Genomic DNA, 22107 nt, shown 5'->3' on the forward strand with positions numbered 1-22107 from the left:
CGTGATCGCTACTGTCTTCGCTATCATACGCGGTCCTTGCAACATCCTTCCTTTCGCCTCTGTCGTGCTTTAACTTTTACCCCTCCTGCGGTTCCTGTTCCTCTTCACCTCCTCCCTCTTTCTGTCCGGTTATCTCGCTTACAGGATTCTCTTTCAGTTTGTATTTCTAATATTTCTCCTCGTGTTGTTCCTTGTTTGTCCCCGTGGAGAGTCTCCTGAAGTTTTGTACATCCTTAACCCACATCACTAAAGCTTTTACCCCCCCCCCCTACTGTTCTAAAACGACTTTTCCTTGAACACTTTTCTTCACATTCCAGCTCCGTTTCCATCTTCACCGATGGGTCTAAGTCTGCGGATGGTGTTGGCTACTCTGTTGTATTTACTGACTGCATTTATGTGTCGCTTACCTCCAGAGACCTGCATCATCAGAGAGGAACTTTATGCTATTCTCTATGCTCCCCGTCTCCTGCTTTCTCGCTGTCAATCTTCCTTTGTAATTTTTGTTGACTCTCGTAGTGCCCTCATGGCTCTCGGGTCCTTTAATCCGGTTCAACCAATGGTTGTCGAGATCCAGCATTGGCTGTTTCTTATTCACAGTAAATTTAAGTCAGTTGAGTTTTCTGGGTTTCCAGCCATATTGGTGTCCCTTTAAATGAGCATGCAGATGCTGCCGCCAGAAACGCTGTCTGCTCTTGTCCCATTTCCCGAAAAGGTATTCCTTATTCCGACTTTTACCCGGTTATTCATTCCTCCATCCTTACCCGTTGGCAGGATTGTTGGTCTTCTGTTACTGGTAACAAACCGCCTACTCTTAAGAGTCGCGTGTCCTCCTGGCCTTCTTCCTTCCACCGTAACCAGTGGTGGGAAACGGCTCTGGCGACGCTGCATTTTGACCATACGCGCTTAACTCAAGGTCACTTAATGGAGCACCGTCCTGCTCCTTATTGTCGAAATTGCATTCTCCCTCTCACGGTCATGCATATCCTGGTTGAATGTCCTGACTTCCAGAACGAGCGTGTCTTCCGACCATCCCTCGCGGTCACTTGTCCCTTGATAGAATTTTTGGGGAATTGGATAATTTTGATATCGTTTGCCTTATGCGTTTGTTTCCGTATTGGCATCCTTAGTGATATTCAGCGCCCTCTGATTATTCTGCACATATGATGGTGCTACATAAACTTCCTGATTTGGTGCCTTCTTTGATAATTACTTACTTGTTAATGTTTTATCACACAGTGGCAAACAATAACAAGGTGTCACTAGACACGACAAAAACAGTTGTTTACTCACACAATTAATCAATATACAATTAATTAAAATATGCGTCACTGAGACGCTGCTATAAACCACTTACCAACGTGTCACTGAAACATCCGTAGAGTACTCAACAATCCAACACTAACTGTGTCATCCAGACACTGTTACTGAACTAGATGGTAACAAATCCTAGCTGACATAACCAACACACACACCTCGGTCACTCCACTGTGGCGCGACACCACCTTGAGGTGTTAAAACCTGCCACTCAGACCGAGATGACAGTTTAACTCTTTATAATCTCAATAGATCCAAGCACAGAGGAAGCTCGTTTTGAGATATTCTGGTTGTTCCGAGACTGGATGAATACTGATCACTAAAATATTACAAAAAAGAGATATGGGGGCCTGTTTTTACATTCAATTACTCCTTCTTAGACTGACAATCATTCATCTCTTCCCCGACGATGAGTTAGGTGGCTACAAGTAACAAGCAGGTTGTGGCTACTCAGGTGGTAAGTTATGCAGATAAAGATATCTTGTGAACCCTTCTTCTTCAGCTAGGGAGCCCGACCTTGAATCCCTACAAAGTCGATTGAGTTCCACCTCAAGCTGAATCAGATGAACTTCCACTCTACCGGATACCACTTTTTCCTTCCATGTCACAGGTGTTACTTGATTACACCACACGAGCTGGCCAAATCAGCAGGCACTGACCATCAAGAGTTCCAGCGTAGTCACAACCACAATTACTCCTGGGTAATATACACCCACTTGGTGAGAAAGAGCAGCTCCACCCACTCTCCTACACCCCACACATACACTTCGCATGACGGGTTTGACTTGGCGTGTGCAAGCACGCTCTGTCCTGGGCGAGGAACTCCACACTCCCCACCACCCTGTTTATACTAACTTTCATGAGTCTCAACACTATCAAGTCTTAAACACTGCTCATGGGACTCTTCACAGCGATTGTCACTATTGTTGCTTCACTGCTACATAGGCAATCACTTGCTCTAAGACACGCGTGATAATGAGTCTGAACATAGTTACTTTTTATATTAGGATCACGTGAGTACACTGCTGGCTCTTGCCGGGAAACTGAGGTTACCCCATCCCATCCCAAATCCTTATCCGTCCAAGTGCTATAAAATCGTAATGGTTTAGCGCTTTATCCTGATAGTTCCCTTCCCCTCTCACACTGGTTTAGCTCTATGAAATCACATTTGTCTCTTCCAGGACTTTCACACTGCTAGTACTGTCTTTTAACGAACACTAGGTTGTCACGGCTTATCCACCAACCATTGTTGTCGACGTAATTTGCAGTAACACTCAATATAATCCAAATCGCATCACAAAATTTGCCAGTGATTCGGGTCTGAATGACTTAATGATTCAAAAGAGCACTTTTACCCCAACCTTAGGTGAGAATTTTCTGGCCCTGATCTCTGGTTGGGCAGCGTCCTCTCTCCTTGCAGTCTGGAGTCTGACGCCTTTGGGGCAGTCCACATGCTCTCCAGGATTCCCTGACATCATCACCTATTGACCAATGGCAGAAGCTAGGCATGTCTGTCTTTTCTGTAAACGTACCTGATCGGTAGTGGAATAGGTGCGCGTTCCAGAGTCGTTGTTTGGTTTCCATTGCGTCCAGCGAAAAGCGACAATGTCTCAGAAGGGGGGAAAAAAAGTGGCTGTGGTAAAAATCCAATAGTTTTGACGAGAAAGGGCTCTCCCTCTGCCCCTCCCACCAAACTATCCACCAAACTTTACTCACCCTGTGTAAAGGTACCCCAGGTCTGCTCCTGTTCGACTGTTTAATCAATTACAAGAGAACCATATGACCCAGGTATAAACTGATGATCTCTTTAGACACTTCATTCCAAGACGAATCCAGAGAGTCCAAACTAGGCACACAATGGATGACAAGTGGCGAAGTTGTGCCAGGCAAGCACACATACAAGTAATCATAAAAAATAGGAGCTGGCATGAATTTGTATAACGAGGAAGCAAATCCTCTAAAGGTAATTCATGATATATTTTGATATTTTGAATTTACTCTTTCTAAAGTGCTAGGCTGTATACGAACAATATAATATGTTAAATAAAAATTGAACTGCTTAATATATATAAAAAAATACGATTTTTTAAAAACATACACTGACAATTTTTAGTAAAATGATGTCAATGATTGGTGTCAATGATTGCTCCACAAGTAGATAGTGCAGATATTTCACGATTTTCTTGCAACTGCTAATGATTATTGGCTGGGCCATATCCTCAAACTTATTTAATTATTAGGAAGCTTCTGATAAATCACGTGTCAAACAGTGGAGAAAAATTTTACAGAAGCCTCCATAAAAGAAATAGTTACAGGTCCTTTGCTGTTTGCTTACAATTATTCACAAACAAAATATTACCACATGTTACTAAGTGTATTGATATATGGTGACAAAAAACAATGATAAAAAAAAACATTTGTAATATAATGAACGAAACGACTTTAATATCTATTCCAGCTTTTGATTATGGCACAACCTGATGACTAGCAATCAGTTCAGAAACTATAGAAAAATAAATTATTGTGAGACAGAGACAGACAGACATCTTTTTTCATGTGAAAGGGAAAGTTAACATAATTTTTGTTAATTATCTTTACATTCATGTCTTAAGTTCCTACCAAGAATAGTAGGCATCCTTCAGTCTCGGGAGACTATGGAGTTGCGCCCTAGTTGTCAATCCTGGTGCAGCGTCTGATGTGACTGATGAGGCCAATCCGAGAGTGGCAGTCCATCCCACACTGAGCACAAACGAAGTCCGATTCTGGTTTGTCTTCCTGGCTACCGGCATTCCTTCTCTGTCTCTTTGCCTCCGATTTCTTGGCGAGTGACTCCCCGAACTTGGAGAGACCTCTTTGAACAGACTGCCCCCAGGCTGAACGGGCTGCAGCCAGTGTTTCCCACGTAGCAAGTTCGGGAACATCAGCTCTCCTTACAGGAGATCCTTGGGGATCCTGCCATCGTCCATTCGCATAACGTGCCCGTGCCTGCATCAGCTCTCCTTACAGGAGATCCTTGGGGATCCTGCCATCGTCCATTCGCATAACGTGCCCGTGCCAGCATATTCGTCTCTGTTTCAGCATTGCGTACATGCTGGTGATTCTTGCACTCCCCAGGACGTTATTGTCACCTTGTCCTGCCAGGTGATGTCCAATATGTGTCGAAGGCAGCGCATGTGGTAGGCATTCAGCTGTCTTTCCTGACGGGAGCGGAGTGTCCAAGTCTCACTGCCATAAAGGAGAGTGCTCAGAACACAGGTTCTGTAAACCTAAATCTTTGTATATTCAGTTAGCCTATTGTTGGCCCACACTCTCTTTGTCAGTCTGGACATGGTAGTAGATGCCTTACCGATGCGTTTGTACATCTCCGTATCAAGAGAGAGGGAGTCAGAGATTGTGGAGCCCAGGTACACGAAGTCGTGAACGACTTCCAGTTTGGAATCGGAGATGCCGATGTCAGGTGGAGAGTCCACTCCTTGTCCCATGACTTGTGTTTTCTTCAGGCTGATGGTGAGTCCGAAAGCCTGACAGGCCTTGCTGAAGTGGGTCATGAGCCGTTGGAGGTCTTCGGCTGAGTGGGCAGTGACTGCTGCGTCGTCGGCAAAAAGGAAGTCGCGCAGACACCTCAGCCAAACCTTCGTCTTGGCGCTCTGCCTGGCGAGGTTAAAGAGCTTTCCATCCGACCTGGTCCGGAGGTAGATGCCTACCGTGGCAGATCCGAAGTCGTGCTGCAGCATAACTGTGAAGAAAATCCCGAATTGGGTTGGAGCCAGGATGCAACCCTGCATTCTGCCAGAGACAGAATTCGTTCGGTTTCCCCTGTCGGTGGCATAATGTGTTCCAACAGTGCATTCCTGACGACAAATCCCACACCATGTTCTCTGGTCTCATCTGGAGGTTTTCCTTGCCAGAAAAAAGAGTAGGCCCTCTCTCTCACAGATCCTGATCCTGGAAGCCTGGTCTCTTGGAGAGCAACAATATTCATCTGCAGTTAGCTCGGCTCCCTATCGATGATTGTTGTTGTTGTTGTTGTTGTTATAGATTCAGCTACTGGGAACAGAAAATTCCAAGTAGCACGGGCTATGGTGAGCCCGTAGATGATTGCTGTTTTTCGGGCGTCATTGATTTCTTGCAAGTCGTCAGAGAAACCTGGTGTCAGTGTCCTGACGTTCCATGTACCCAGCTTTAGGGCAGTTGATATTTTCTTTTTAGGTTTGGTATTGCTTGGTGCAAAGTTGTCGGGCCGCTTGTCGGTTTTCACCCTAAACCTCACGCACCCAGTGATGTTTTTTTTTTTTTTTTTTTTTTTTTTTTTTTTTTTTTTTTTTTTTGCAGGGATATTCCTGCGCGGGCCCTAAGCCTCTGGCTGGCCCACTAAGTGTTGCTTGTTTCTGTTTGACTTGGGCGGAGTATGAGTATTTATGACTCGTATGATTGCTTCAGTAAGATTTTGCCATATGTGTTTAACAACTTCTTCTGCTCTGTTGAAACTAAGTTGAAATCTTAATGGGTTTGTAACTGTGCACTGTGTTAGATAATGTTCCAGTGGTCTGTCGGGCATTTCTCCACAGTGTTGACATTTCCTCTCATCTTCCGGAACCTGTAAGCCTATTTCCCAAGCACATGGGTATCCAAGCCTGATGCGATGTAAATGCACTTCTGTTGCTCTACTGTTCCCTTTCATCAAACTAAGTGGTTCGTAGTTGGTTGAATTCTTGTACCAACCCGCAGATCCTGATGTTGCAACTGGTGTGTTGTGGTCACTGTACATCTTTTGCATTGCTCTGTTTCTAATTACTTTCTTAATCTGTTGTAACAAACTAGGCTGGTTGTAAGAATTATCCAGAGTGGTTTATCGACAAAAGAGAATGGGAAGCTGAGCCGCGTGGTGACCTGGGACCTGACCCCAGGGGAATTCGCGGTGAAAATAACATCGACGCTTTGTTCATAGTTTTGTATAATGAACCATCCTATAGTATTCAGTAATTTAGAGAAATTAGCCTTTATTCATTTTGTATTAAAATTGTATTGTATAATATTCCTGGCTACAATATCAAGAGTATTCTAATTGAGTTAAGTCACCATCAGTGACGTCACGAATCAGATCTAAGTTGTAAGGCGGAGTGACCGGCGGTCATAGATCATCAGGGTTGACATGTCTACTATTTCTCAAAGTTCAATTAACCATTTTTGTGATCGGGAACAGCTCTGCCGTTAGATGCTTGTGTAATTTAATTTCAGTAAAATAATTCAACCAGTCTGGATCAATTAAGTACAACAGAGGTTAATTGTTATAACTTAAACCTGGCTAAGTAACTTGGTAATACTTAGTCTATGCGGAACAATACAATGCTCTAGTCTGGGCTAGACCAGACGAGGACAGATCAGTGTGGACTCCAGATCTACTGGGAGAGGTCAACCCATCTTACCTCTCCCAAGACCAGCCCCCAACATCTAGCTGGTTGCCCAAGGTATAGTTGCTATGGTTATGTATAGGGATAGTCTCATTGCCATTCAGGTCAAGTAGGGAGTGTTAAAGTGACAGGGAGTGAACATATTTAGATTTTGTTTTAGTTTCTTTTAATAAATTAATTAGTTAATAATTTGCATTTTTTTATTTCCATGTGTTATGTGAACTTGTCCTGGTCACGTGGTCCACACGAGGTAAAGTTGGATTGGGCGCCGATTCTAACATCGAATCGGAATTCATCATTACCGTGTAATTTATTCCACACTCAAGGTCTGGATCGATCATGCTAATTAATCAACCTTGGGGCTTGATCCCCACTATAACCGATGACCTTGAGTGTGGAATAAATTACACGGTAATGATGAATTCCGATTCGATGTTAGAATCGGCGCCCAATCCAACTTTACCTCGTGTGGACCACGTGACCAGGACAAGTTCTCATAACACATGGAAATAAAAAAATGCAAATTATTAACTAATTAATTTATTAAAAGAAACTAAAACAAAATCTAAATATGTTCACTCCCTGTCACTTTAACACTCCCTACTTGACCTGAATGGCAATGAGACTATCCCTATACATAACCATAGCAACTATACCTTGGGCAACCAGCTAGATGTTGGGGGCTGGTCTTGGGAGAGGTAAGATGGGTTGACCTCTCCCAGTAGATATGGAGTCCACACTGATCTGTCCTCGTCTGGTCTAGCCCAGACTAGAGCATTGTATTGTTCCGCATAGACTAAGTATTACCAAGTTACTTAGCCAGGTTTAAGTTATAACAATTAACCTCTGTTGTACTTAATTGATCCAGACTGGTTGAATTATTTTACTGAAATTAAATTACACAAGCATCTAACGGCAGAGCTGTTCCCGATCACAAAAATGGTTAATTGAACTTTGAGAAATAGTAGACATGTCAACCCTGATGACCTATGACCGCCGGTCACTCCGCCTTACAACTTAGATCTGATTCGTGACGTCACTGATGGTGACTTAACTCAATTAGAATACTCTTGTTATTGTAACCAGGAATATTATACAATACAATTTTAATACAAAATGAATAAAGGCTAATTTCTCTAAATTACTGAATACTATAGGATGGTTCATTATACAAAACTATGAACAAAGCGTTGATGTTATTTTCACCGTGAATTCCCCTGGGGTCAGGTCCCAGGTCACCACGCGGCTCAGCTTCCCATTCTCTTTTGTCGATAAACCACTCTTGATAATTCTTACAACCAGCCTAGTTTGTTACACTGTGATAGACTCTGTGGTATGTAAATGTCTACATTTCTCCTCTTAGTAGCAAGTTTTGCAGCTTCGTCTGCAATGTCATTTCCTATTATTCCCACATGACTTGGCACCCAGTTGATAAGTACCCGTCGGCCTTGTCGTTTGAGTGTTTGCATGAATGATATGACATTTGTGATCAGATGGATGTTATCACATATGTGTTCTTGTTGCAAGGTTTCAATGGCGGTTCTCGAATCTGTATGTATGATAACATGTTGTCTGTGTTCAGCAAGAGCATGTTCCAAAGCCTTTTGAATGGCTAGCATCTCTGTTTGTAAAGTCGAACACCCATTTGAGAACCTCCAACTATTTACAGAGTTTCCTGCTTTAACTGCAGCTCCGGTTTCTTGTCCCTGCTGGTCTACTGATCCATCTGTGAAGTAAGTGAAGCTGTCGGATGCCATGTTTGCTTCTATATGCATCTGTGCAATGTTACGTAGCAGATGAGGATTTGTCTGGTTTTTCTTTCCTTCAAGAGCCATAATCTTAAAGTCTGCTGGCGGAGATTTCCAAGGGGCTTGCATAACAAAGTCTGCATGTATTTCGTCGACACCTCTCTCAGTGACTGTGTTTGTTATATCGAATGTATTGATGGTGTTTATCGCACAATGGGTCCACCTGTTGCTATTGGAGGCTCTTCTGTCCAGAGTTAATGCTCCAGTGATTATATCTTTAAGTGAACTGATTCTAGGTCTAGTCAATATCTTGGTCAGCATGCACGCAGCAATCCCTTTTACCCTTATTTCAATCGACGTTAGCTTTGTTTCTAGTCTTAGGTTCAGTATTTTAGTCCATCTGGGAGCTCCTGTTATGATTCGCAATACATCATTTTGAAGAACCTCAACGTTTGCCCACTGACCAGGAGAAAGAGTGAGTAAGGCAGGTGCAGCATAATCAACTAGGGAACGAACGGCGTGTATGTAAAACATTCTTAACACTCTGTGTCCCGCTCCTAGACGGGGCCCTGTGATTGCTCTCATTATATTTAGTCGTGATTTTGCTTTCTCCTTTAGATATTGAATTTGCTTATTGAATGTCATTTTAAAATCTATCCACACTCCGAGATATTGATATTGTGTAACCCACTGAAGGTTAATGTCTTGAATGCGTTGGTGCCAGTGATGTTAATGGACTGTGGCGAGGCAACACCTTATTGGCTGGGGTTTGCCCAGCTTGAGGCGGGCGGTAGCTGCCCAGTGGGGCGCGATGACACCTCCCACCGTCGGAAGCAGCCCCTGGCGTCACACTCTTCGCCAATTGAGAAGACTTAAAACCAGTAGACTGTTGCTTCCCGTGCTGGTTCGACGCTGTGAGGCGAAGCTGGAGTGTCCTCTCCAGTGCACAAAGGCTTCGTAGGTAGATATGGAGGAGAAGCTGTTACCCATGCAGCAGGTCCTTCCTCTCCACATTGCTGAAATTATCCAATGGAAAGGCAAATACCAATACACATGGTTCCAGCATCGTCGCAGGAGCTGCCAGAACGAGGTCGAAGTCAACAAGGAACTGCTTTAGGGGCTGCAACTCCAGATTTTCCTCGAGGTTGACTCCTGAAGCCTTTCCCAAAAAAGGGGTATAGCCGCAAGGCAGCGTAGGCTTAAAATCAGGGTTTTCCTTCCCCTAGATGGGCTGCCTTCCATGCCTATCGAGTCCCATCTACCCGGAGCAGCTGGTTTTAAGGCGCCAGAGGCACGCCCTCGCCCCTTCTCCTGTCGGTAAAAGCAGTTCCGCCGAACTTAAAGACTAATCCACCCGTGCTGGCCAGGAATTGGAGTTTGTTGTCAAAGGGTATTGGAGACGCATGCCTTATAGGAGCTTTTTATAGGTCATGGAAGCTCGTCCCCCATTACCACCCCCTGGCTATGACAACCTCTTGGAACCAACTCTACCAATTTTTGGTAGAGTTGGAGAAGCTGAAGAAAACTGATTCAAAATTCAAAACAATTCAAATTCTAATTCTGATTCAAATTAAAAAAAAAAATGATTCATATTCTTTACCAAGAATAGGAATCAGTCTTTGCTATTGTACTTTTGAATGATTATAAGTGTTTACTTTGTATGAAGGATGAAGGAACACAAAGGTATTACAGGAATTACCATGGGGTGCACCTAGGAATAATTACTCACACACTTACCTCCATCATCTCTCTCTGCTTCCCTCTGCAAACGAAGTCACAATAACGTGGCTGAAGATATAATGACCAAACGAAACAAAAGAAAATGAACCTACGATGAGGTTTCGGTCCGTCCTGAAGTGTGTTTTGGTCATCATATCTTCCTCCCTCTCTTTTCCTTTCTTTATCTGCCTCTACCTGTCTTTGTCTCTCTTCCTCGAGCTGCCCTGCTGGAGAAAGTGCTTACAAGATTTATTCTCAGTAAACACACCGCCCAGAGGAATGTTTGTAAATGCGAGTTTAACTGTTAATAATTATTCTTTCCCCTGCCTACAATCTGATTAAGATGTTAGGTCAGGTTATGTTAGGATACCTTAAGTTGAATACCTTTCGAGACAGTTAAGAGGTGATTTGCAGTTTGGAATCTGAACAATAACAATCAATGAAATCATCAGTTTAACACTAGTGCATTGCTTGTGATGGCGACAGTTGTGGTGCTCGGGTGGATGGCAGGTGTAAGGTGATGGATGACAGACTGCTTTATTATAGGGTCACTGAGACGTCCGCCGTTAGTAAACTAATTGTAAACCCGGATACGAATATCTTGAATAGGAAACTTGGGAACTCTGTGGGGACTTCTTTTAAAGCCTATGGCCTAAAAACACTTTGGGGACTCCATTTTAAGTCCACAAGAAGACTGCATTAAAGTCTATGAGCTAGGAAATTTGCAATAAAGTCTATACCCAAGGAATTTGACATTAAAATCTATGGCCTAGTGAGTTTACATAATATGTCCAAGGAAATCCATTGGTCTAGTCTATGTCTATGATGTAGGAAGTTTGTATTAAAGTTTATGTCCTAGGATATACATTTAAGTTAACGGCACAAGAAGTTTTTACTCAAGTCTATGGCCTAAGAAGTTTACTTAAGTCTAGACCCTATGATCTTAATTTTAAGTCTACGGGCTGGGAAGTTTACATTTATAGATATGGGAATTTTATAATTAAACCTACCGGAATTTCACATCATACCTCTCTTACCAAAAACAAAAACGGGTCCTCTTCGTCGTACCATTTAAATTTTGCAGGAAAAATCTACAGTAAGAAAGATTACATTGAAATCGGCAGGTAGTTTACACTTAAGATTATGGTAATTTCAAGCTTCATCTGACACCAACATTCGAAAATGCCAAGTCTATATCACACCATTTAAAAAATATAGGAAACGTTTGCTGGAAAGTTTACATTTAACTCCATTGTAATTTTTCTTGACAATGAAAGGTGAATATTATGCTTTATTTCACCCCATAATTCTAAAAAGGACCATAATAGTCATACTGTCTGGCCCATGTACTGAGATCGTTGGGGCTGCAATTCCCAAAGTGAGCATGTGAAGGCATAGACGACATTCGTCTCTTTCAACACATTTTTTTAGGAGTTGGAAGAGTTCTCCGTGAACAAGTTTGCTGAACTCAATAACATATGCTTGAAAAAACCGCCACTATAATTAAATTAATGGAAATATTATAAAATATAATAACAATTAAATTCAAAATAATTACAATTTAAATAATGATAATAATAAAATTAATAGTAATAATAAATAAAATTACTGAAAATAATTAACATTAAATTGAAATCATAATAAGTAAAAAAAAACAATTATGTAAGCAAATGACAAAAAAACATTACCCAAGATCTTTATATATTACTGGTTTTGTTTGTTGCCACAGATCGCTACTGCACCACCAAGCCTGGTACACACACCTTCAATGGTTACTTGATTGACTGCAATTGTACCCGTGGTGAAGGGTTCAAGCTGCGCATAACCAAACAGGATACAGGTAAGTCTTTGTCGGTCGTGATGAAGGGTCCAGCTGCACTTACAAACAATGCATTACAAAAAATATTGTAAATGAATGTCTTTAGTACATCACTTTCGCGCCCCCTTCGATGGTAAAAAAAAAAAGCGGTATGTGCTCGGAGCGTTTTTGCTGAGTAAGCGTAAAAACAAAAATGTGTATACTCTTTTTACTCTCCTTACCTTAGTTCTTGAGCTACGTATTTCATTTTGGTACCAACGTGTTCGCAATACAATTCTCTAGAAGAACATCAGTAAAAAAAGTCTGACTCGCCCTGAGCGCCCAACAGCAACAAAATGTTTTTACTCTTGGGATTGTTATCACCTCCACACTTGTCCTACAGCGTTAATTTGGTATCAATGGACTCGCAATGAAATTCCCAACACAGTGATATGAATATAAGCGTAGAATAATGATTGCGGCCCGCCCGCAAGAGTGTGGGAAGTGGTGAAATTATTACCTGGTAATGGTGACGGGACGACGCACGATGCTTTGAAAGTTTATACTTATTTCACTCTCATGACATTAATTTTCTATGTACGTCATTCATTTTTATGTCAATGTGTTCGCAATCGAATGTTCTATGAGCCCGTAGGTAAAAAAGATCAACAAAGCGTAAGATAGAATAGCGCCAAATATAAAACAACGCTGGAACATATCAGTGAGCGTCAAACACACACGAAATGTTTTTACTTTTGTTATGTTTGTCAAGTTTATACTTGTTGCACACAGTTATTTTTGGTTGTACATTGATCGGAATAAAATTCCCTTAACAGACATATGCATATAATACATGATATGAGGGAAGCATTACCAGTATAAACGGCTAAAGTCACCCACCTGCAACCCGTTTGGGACATAATACCATTTGATGGAAGTGGTCCACACCTTTCATGAACTTATTGTACCATGCAGCCTAGTGGTGAGAAAGAGAGCCTCATGGCGCGCAGTTTGAAACAAACCCAAAGTAAATCGGATAAAAATTGAATTTTATACAAATATTTTAAAAGAGGACATAACTTAATGTCCACTATGCGGGAGCGGTTAGCGAAACAGGACTCCTCGGTGAATCCGGTTAGCGCGAAAGTGCTAACACTGAACTATTTATCTTAAAGAAAGTGTTAAAAACAATATAACATGAAACTCTGACAATGAGAACATAATTTATAGGATTAATATGAACAAATCATTCAATGACTTTGTAAAAACAAAATTTACACCCTCAGCAGTCTCCATGTATATGATTCAAGGGCAAACCCGAAACAAAATCATTCCCAACACACAGTTCATGCAACATAGATCTGACTTCCATAGAACTCAACATTCCTGGCAGTAAGGCCTCTCTTTGTCACAGTAGTTCCTTCAAAATTCCAGTTATCCAATTGGGGTCTCCCTGCTTTCTCTGCTGACTAGTTGTTTTATTCAATCATGTATACCTGCTGCACCATTATATATATCATTCATTCCTAAGTTGTATTTAACTTAACTTTTTACCTCTGGGATAGTTCGAATTGCTAGTGACTATTCAGTGTAATAAAAGGGAATTGATTGAGTTTGCTGGATGTGCAATTCCCTTCAGATAAAAGGATATCATTCGTTTGTAAACAATTTCTTCAAGTGTGAATATGGACATAACGCTTGAAATAAGATTGCAATGAGCGTCAAGATGAACACCCATGATTCGTCTTGAACATTTTCTCCATTCACAATTAAGGTTACAAAAATTAACACTTTGAAGGTGGTATAGTTCATAGTAATGCGGGCTCAGACATTGACTGCTAACTTTACTTGCGACCAGGTATCAAGATGAACGAATTCACTCATAATGACATTGGTTCTAATTTTTAGGTCTCTAATGCCATGAGAAAAATGCCTTTAAAAATACTTTTCAATAATCTCTCTGTGTAGCAACTTAAATTTCGGAAAATTATAAAACGGATCGAGTGAGTTAAAGGGAACTATAGCACATTTGGCTGGATTGAAAGTAAGGTTGTTTTCTGCATTATATCTCTCACATAGTCCTATCAAGATTTTCAAAGAATCTTTCGTCGGTGTGAGCAGAACTAGATCAGCATAACAGGAAACATTGACCTTAGTTGTACCTGTGCGTCAGCCAGCTCGACTGGCTTTTAACTCATTCAACAATGGATGAAGATAGATAGCAAATTTGTATAAGAATGAAAACTGTACCTTATTTGATTCCATTTTTAGTGAGAAATATTCAGAGTGGATATTACTCCATTTCACAGCTAATTTGCATACCTGATAAGAAAAAAAAAAAAAAAAAAAAAAAAAAAATATATATATATATATATATATATATATATATATATATATATATATATATATATATATATATATATATATATATATATATATATATATATATATATAAATATATATATATATATATATATATATATATATATATATATATATATATATATATATATATATATATATATATATATATAGGCCTATACAGGGAGAGGCCTAGGGGACGGACGTGTGGCGGAGGAGCTGCTGCCTTCTCAGCCATTACCCTGAGACATCTTGGCCTCACCGTACCAAGACTCAACCATATTCACCGTGAATACACCAAGCAGACGTGGGAGTGGCCGGAAGTGCCTACGGTGTACCATCTATGTGAAAACTTATAAAAACAGGTGGGTTGGCAGTGTGGAGTCATGGAGGCTGGAGTGAAGGGCCAGGATGGACCCTGCAGGCCTCCCATAGTGAGGGGAGGTGGGGGGTGAGTGAGGGGTGTTGCGTGGTCAGGAGAGAGAGGTGGGGGTTACGCGTGTGCCAAACAGTGTTTTGTGTTTTTCTTTTTTGAAAGTTTTGCTGAACAAGTTACGTTGTCAGCGATAATTGGCGCAACATATCTATCATATTGTGAATACATCACACGTGCAGTGAGTCAGATTACAAGTGTGTGATTCATTCATTATTGTGCAGTGATATACGGGGAAATTATACCAGTGTTAGTGTCGCCCTGACCCCCGCCCCCACCCAGCGCCCAGGCCGGGAAGTACCTGCTCTTCCCCCTCCTACCCACCCCACCACGTTGCCTCCCCACCCACGAGGCCACCTTGCCACCCGCCCATAGAAGCCGGGAGGCTCCCATGTGTGTCTACGCTACCCACCCACCCAATGTATACCCACATATTGTGTAGTGGGTGTATACCCACACTTTGTATAGAGGTGGTATATGTATTACCACTCACCTGAGTAGTAAGTGCCACGGCCAGCTGATCACCCCCCCAGCCTCCAACCGCCGCCCACCCTCCAGTCTCCACCCGCCGTCCACCTTCCCGCCCAGCGCCAGCCCAGCGCCCGCCCATGTCGCAGCTCCCAACAGATAGCCAGGCTTCTCCAAGCCAAGATGAGCCATCAAACAGGGGTAGACAAGGTAGATGTCAGACGTGTGACCGGGTATGCTATATCCGGTTGAGTGACGATAATGTGCGCATTCATTACCACAACGGAGCCAGGTGTTTGGGTTCTGGGCGCCCTCCCAGGGAGAACACCAATCAACAGCCCACACCGCCCGTAAGGCAAAACACCTCCCAGACCTTCATTCCCACAGAAAATTTATTAGAAGCTATCAAAGCAACATCGGCCAGAACCTTGCAACACATCCCTAAAGCAGCCCGCCCCCATGCAGCAGCCAAATTATCTGCCCTCCTGAGAAAGGTCAACGACTCTCCTGGAACGACCCAAGCATGGCACAACCTCCTAATGTTTGGCAACATATGTCTAGCCACCCCTGCAAGGAGAGACAAAACCTTAGCTGCCTCAGTCATCAAAGCTATAAATGATTTTCCCAGGGAGGACAACCAGGTGCGCCTTCCCACTCGCGCGAGAAACACCCACGGCAGGAAGAGCAACAGTGGCATATCCGAGACATCAAAAATCAGAACATCAGTCACCAAGAAAATAGAAGAAGGAAACACTATTGGCGCAATACGAGTCATCACCAGTGAGGACTCAATTGCCGACAGAGATGCCGCAACAGCTCAAGCCCTAAGGGAGAAACACCCACCCAGGGCTCCGCGTGAGGACGACATTGTACAAGTGGGGGCTACCGGAGCAGAACCTCTCTGGGTGGCTGAATCTGTGGTCCATAAAGCAGCCATGTCCTTCCCTACAGGATCAGCAGGTGGGTTCACAGGACTAAAACCCAACCACCTCAAGCAAATGCTCAACCCTGCACTGGGTGACATTGCAAAGAACCTCTTGGTGGAACTAACCAGATTCACCAACACATGTCTGGCTGGCAACACACCAGCGTCCATAAGACCTATCTTTTTTGGAGCATCTCTCTGTGCTCTAAAGAAAAAGGATGGAGGGATCAGGCCAATAGCTGTGGGCAATTCTCTCCGGCGTCTCGTCGCAAAGGCAGCTGCAAGAACAGTTAGTGATGCAGCGGCCAACATGCTGAAGCCAAAACAGCTCGGGTTTGGCATTCCACAAGGGTGTGAGGCGGCAGCCCATGCAGCTCGAGCCTTCATCGCCAACATCACAGACGAAAAGGCCCTTATCAAGCTAGATTTCAAAAATGCCTTCAATTTGGTGCGGAGGGATGCTGTACTCCGTGCGGGTCATAGTCATTTCCCTTCCCTCTACCCTTTTGTACATTCATGCTACAGTATGGATCTTAAGCTACTTTTTGGCGAACATGAAATTGACTCGCGAGAAGGCGTCCAACAGGGTGACCCCCTCGCTCCTCTCCTTTTCTGCTTAGTCATCAAACAAGTCACAGAGGTCCTGTCCAGCGAGCTTAACATCTGGTTCTTGGATGATGGTACCCTAGCTGGTTCCCAAGACTCCCTCCTGGAGGACATCAGAAAAATCCAGGAGCAAGGTGCAGTTTTAGGCCTCACCCTGAACCCTTCTAAATGTGAAATAACATGTTCCAACCAGGGCATCGTAGAGAGAATAGAGGGTCTTCTGCCAAATATACATAAAACTAAACCTGAAGACAGCACACTCCTAGGAGCTCCCCTGGGGTTGAAAGCCATCGATGAGGTCCTTGATAAGAAAATCGCCGACCTTAAGAGGATGGATGGGAGGATTGAGGATATTGATGCTCATGATGCACTCTACCTCATCACCAGATGTCTGTCCCTCCCCAGGTTAACCTACTTTCTGAGGTGGTCACCATCTTACAGTAGCCAAAAACTAAGTGAGTATGACCGGTTACTGAAATCAATGCTAGAAAAAGCCCTTAACCTCTCTCTCGATGACCTACAGTGGAAACAAGCCTCTCTTCCCGTAAGACTTGGGGGGCTCGGAGTTCGAACATCAACGCAAATCACTGTTCCAGCCTTCCTGTCCTCCTTATCAGCATCCGACGACCTTGTGAAGGAAATTCTACCTGCCCACTTACATCAGCTGGCAGGTGTACATGATCCCAATTTTACACGCTGTGCCACAGAGTGGGCCTCTCGTGCAGGCCAATCACCTCAACCACCATCCCCAAAATCCCACAAGCAATCCAGCTGGGATTGTCCCATTGTAGACCAAGTTGCTGCAGAGTGCCTGGGTGCTGCAACAACACAACACGACATTGCTCGCCTCACAGCAGTAGCAGCACCACATGCAGGGGATTTCCTGTTAGCAACCCCAATGTCGGCAACTGGCACGCATCTCACACCACACGCCCTCCGAATTGCTGTGGCCCTCCGCCTTGCTGCCCCAATCCACACCAGATATAGGTGTATTTGCGGCGAGGTGGTGGCTGACAGGTACGGTCACCATGGCCTACTCTGCCAAAGCACAGGGGGATGGCACTCGAGGTACATTGAAGTGAACGACATCATCAAGAGGAGCCTCACCACAGCTGGATGCCCAGCTGAAAGAGAGCCCCGTTACCGAACGCCCCGTAACTCTGATGCTCTTATTGGTCGCCCGGATGGTATCACAGTGAACCCCTGGAAGAATAGCAAGCAGTTGGTATGGGACTACACGTGCATATCAACCCTGGCTAACACCTACATTAACCTCAGTGTTGCACAACCAGGTGGCGCTGCCACCCACAGGGAAGCAGCGAAATCCCGTAAGTATAGAGAACTGGATCACCACTACAATTTTGTCCCTATTGCTTCTGAGACGCTCGGCGCCTGGGGTAAAAGTGCTACCAGTTTTTTGAAGGAACTGGGTTCTAGGCTCATTGAAACAACAAGGGACCCGAGAGCTGCAAGCTTTCTTTTCCAGCGCCTCAGTGTGGCGATACAGAGGGGAAATGCGCACTGCATCGAGGGTTCCTGCCCGCCATCTGAGGAGCTGGAGGAACTCGACAACCTATGACAACCATCTTTGTAACCCATATGTAACTCCTTTTTTGTAACAAAGTTCAAATAAAGTAAATATATATGTGTACATACAAAAGAATGGGGGTGGTAGGAGAAGATAATATTAGTGTTCAGTGAGAAACCACAAGGTCTCCTCTGAATACTTTTTATTTTCTTCTCCGAGGCTATGGGTCCCCACATTGGCACCAGAGGTGGTACCCTCACAAACTTTTATAAATATATATATATATATATATATATATATATATATATATATATATATATATATATATATATATATATATATATATATATATATATATATATATATATTGTGACGATAATCTCCTTCAAGAGATTGAGCCTGCTCTTCCCTCCAAAAATACGTCGGTACATCTATATAAAACTACTATGGAAGAAATGTCCAACAACGACAACAACACCAGCCAGAGCGCAAAACGTATGCAGCCAGGAACACCTACCTCACCTCAAACCGCCAAACTACCTGTCTTGTTGCCGGCTCCTCGCTGATTGGCCGCCGGTCTGGCTGCAACTGCACTCCACCCACTATACTACTTGATGTCTGGGGCCGCCACGACCTCAGTCCTCAGAATATTCAGTGCTTTCATACGGTTAACACTTCTTCCTGGTAGACTAAAGCTTTGGCTTACGTGTACTAAGAGAGGTGATAGCTTAAAGCCAATATTCCTGCATCAATATTTACGTTATTTGCACTTCTTGTTATTGCTCACTTGTCTTAACGTAACTTTTCACTTTGTCATTTAAATTATTCTTATTATTTTGATCGATTGATTTTATTATACGAATTTGTATGTCCATTTTATTCATGTTTTGTCTATTTAACGTAATTAAAATTTCATTGTTAAAATTTACTTGTGTTTTGTGTGTCTTCTCCTTACCTTACCACAGACGAAGTTCCAGATTTTCTATTTTTTTTTAATTCTATGTGACGAGGCCATACCCCTAGCTTTGAACAGCCGAACACCAACGCGTTACCGTCACATATTATATGGGGGCCTGTCCTAGGAGCTTCACTCAGGTACTGGTGCCAAGTGGTAATTAATGGTAAGCGTATTTAACTTTGTTAACGTAGCTTTTACTATTTTTCATATTCAATTTCATTTTTATATGGTGCGGTGTATTGTGCATTACGAGAGTAACATATAGTGAAGGTGAGACAACTTTGGATTACGTGGTGACTGTAGGCCTCAGTCATACTCTTAATTGGTCATCTCTCCCTCCGTGTTATTACTCGTGTTTACCATCTTTGTCCCTTGGATATTTCTCATTTTTGACAGATCATCATATTGGTACCCTGGTACTGTGGTCTGCCCCGGGTCAAGAGCACCCAAACTTCTGCAATCTGACTGTAGGAGGACAAAGAGGGCCATAGTTCCTCTAGCTCGAACTTTAGTTGCTGAATTGGGACCTCAGCAGCAGTTCTCGTCACCAGTTGACACCTCGCACCCCTACACGTCAGTCAGAGATGATGATACATACAACGGTAGGGAATTAGCTTACTTTTTCAGAGCACAAAAGTTCGCTAATTCTGTAAGTATCATATTAAATTCAGTAGGAAAAACTTGCTTTATGTCCTATAGAGACTCGGCAAGGTATGCCTACATCCTTGGACTACCAATTTTACTTTTGAGGCAATTAACTGTTTCATTTGTTTTCGAAACTCTGTTTCATTTGTTAGTAGGATTTTCTTGCCCTTATCCTCTTACATGAGTACCGGGTACAAGATTTCCTGCGACCTTGATTTAAATTAATCATTTAACATCTTGTACTTAACTTTAATTGTTAAAGATCCCACAGGATAGGTATCAGTTGCCACGTTGTCCTGTTTCTGACATTCACTATAACTGAATATTCGTGTTACATTTATTTGCTAATTTCACCATGTTTCGTCTCCAAGCTTTCCGTGCAGATCCAGCAGGTGCAATAGGGACTTTAAATCATGCCAAGAAGACTGAATTACAAACTCTTGCACATGAGTATCAACTAACAGTTCCCTACCAAGCCAACAAGAGTGAAATACACAACCTGTTGCTGGATCATTTCTTAGAGCAAGGTAAGATAGACTCTGAAATTCATGAAACTTACTATATTGCAGATAAAACTGATTTGGCAACGATGAAACTCAAACTAGAGCTGGCCAAGATTGAACGTGAGCAGCAAAGGGAAGCCCGCGAACAACAAAGAGAAGCAGCTGCCATACGAAGGGAAGAACAAGAACGTGAGGCTGCCTTAAGAAGGGAAGAAATCGCCCTCAAGGAACGTGAGTTTGCAATGCTCCGTGAGCGGGAAAGAGTACAGCTTGAAACCAAACAACGCGAGTTGGAGATGCAACGCGAACATGACAAGCAACAAGCAACTCTGGCTCTAGAGTGTCGTCAACGCGAATACACGTTGGAAACTTCACACCTCGCTCAACGCCAGCAAGCTACTGCCAATCTTCCCATCAGTTTTAATATATCACATGCAAGTAAGTTAATGACATCCTTTGTAGAAGCAGAAGTTGATGTGTTCTTTACCACCTTTGAAACCCTTGCTAATCAACTCAGTTGGCCTGTCGACCAATGGGCCACACTTCTCAGAGTCCATCTTACAGGTAGAGCTGCAGTCACACTCAGTACTTTGGCGTCTGAGAATGACTACCACACTCTGAAACAAGCAGTGTTGGACGCCTACCTCCTCTCTACTGAAAGTTATAGAAGTAAATTCCGTGACCACCTGAAGGCAAGTACCACTACCTTCCTCGAGTTTGCTAACACGAAACGGAGGTATTTCATGAAATGGCTGGAAGCAGCACATGTCTCTACTTTTACAGAACTCGTCAACCTGATGCTAGTTGAAGAATTCTTGAGACGTGTGCCGCCTCCTGTCCGTCTCTACTTAGCAGATAAAGAAGAAACCGACTACCTGAAGTGTGCTAAGTCGGCTGACACTTACAGCCTCATCCACCGGCTGACACCCGAACCATCCTCCAGTAAGAAGTCGTGGTCCAGTTACGAGAAAGTGAGCACCGATCAAGCTGGCTCGCAATTGTACTGCAAGTATTGTAGACTCTATGGACATACCATAGACAAGTGTGGTAAGTCTCAATATAAGGGAACCACTGACCCAAAACCCAAACCAACTCCTCCTAAGTCCGGTAAGCCTGTGATGAATGTTGGTGTTAATGTTAATGATCTTTCTCTTTTCAGTAACCACCTGTATACTGGAACTGTCTCTGCCAACGGTTTAAATCCGGAGGGACGTTTCAAATTGAAGATCTTGAGGGACACAGCGGCTCTTCAATCGATCATCTTGAAGTCGGCTGTGCCCAACATCGTCTACACCGGAGAAACTGTCTTCATCACTGACCTCACTGCTACCACTCCATACCCTCTCGCCAGAGTCCACCTGGATTGTCCCTACGTGAACGGAGAAGTCCAAGTCGCCGTCAGGGAAAAGCCTTTTCCCATGCCTGGAGTGCAACTTCTCCTAGGCAACGACTTGGCAGAAGACCTGCAACCGACCAACCTGATCGTCATGGACAAACCCCAGGTGTGTAACTCTGTGCCAAGTAACCCTATTCTAGCGTATGTTCCAGCAGAGGTTCAAGAGAGTGATGAAGTTTCTCCTCCGGTTCTCGTGACCACCCGTGCACAAACCGTACGTCCACAGCCAGCTGACTCTACTGCTACCGCTGTCCCTCAAGACCCTCAGAAACTACCCCAGAATCTGACCAAGTT

The sequence above is a fragment of the Procambarus clarkii genome, chromosome 85, assembly GCF_040958095.1.
Source record: "Procambarus clarkii isolate CNS0578487 chromosome 85, FALCON_Pclarkii_2.0, whole genome shotgun sequence".
Lineage (NCBI taxonomy): Eukaryota > Metazoa > Arthropoda > Malacostraca > Decapoda > Cambaridae > Procambarus > Procambarus clarkii.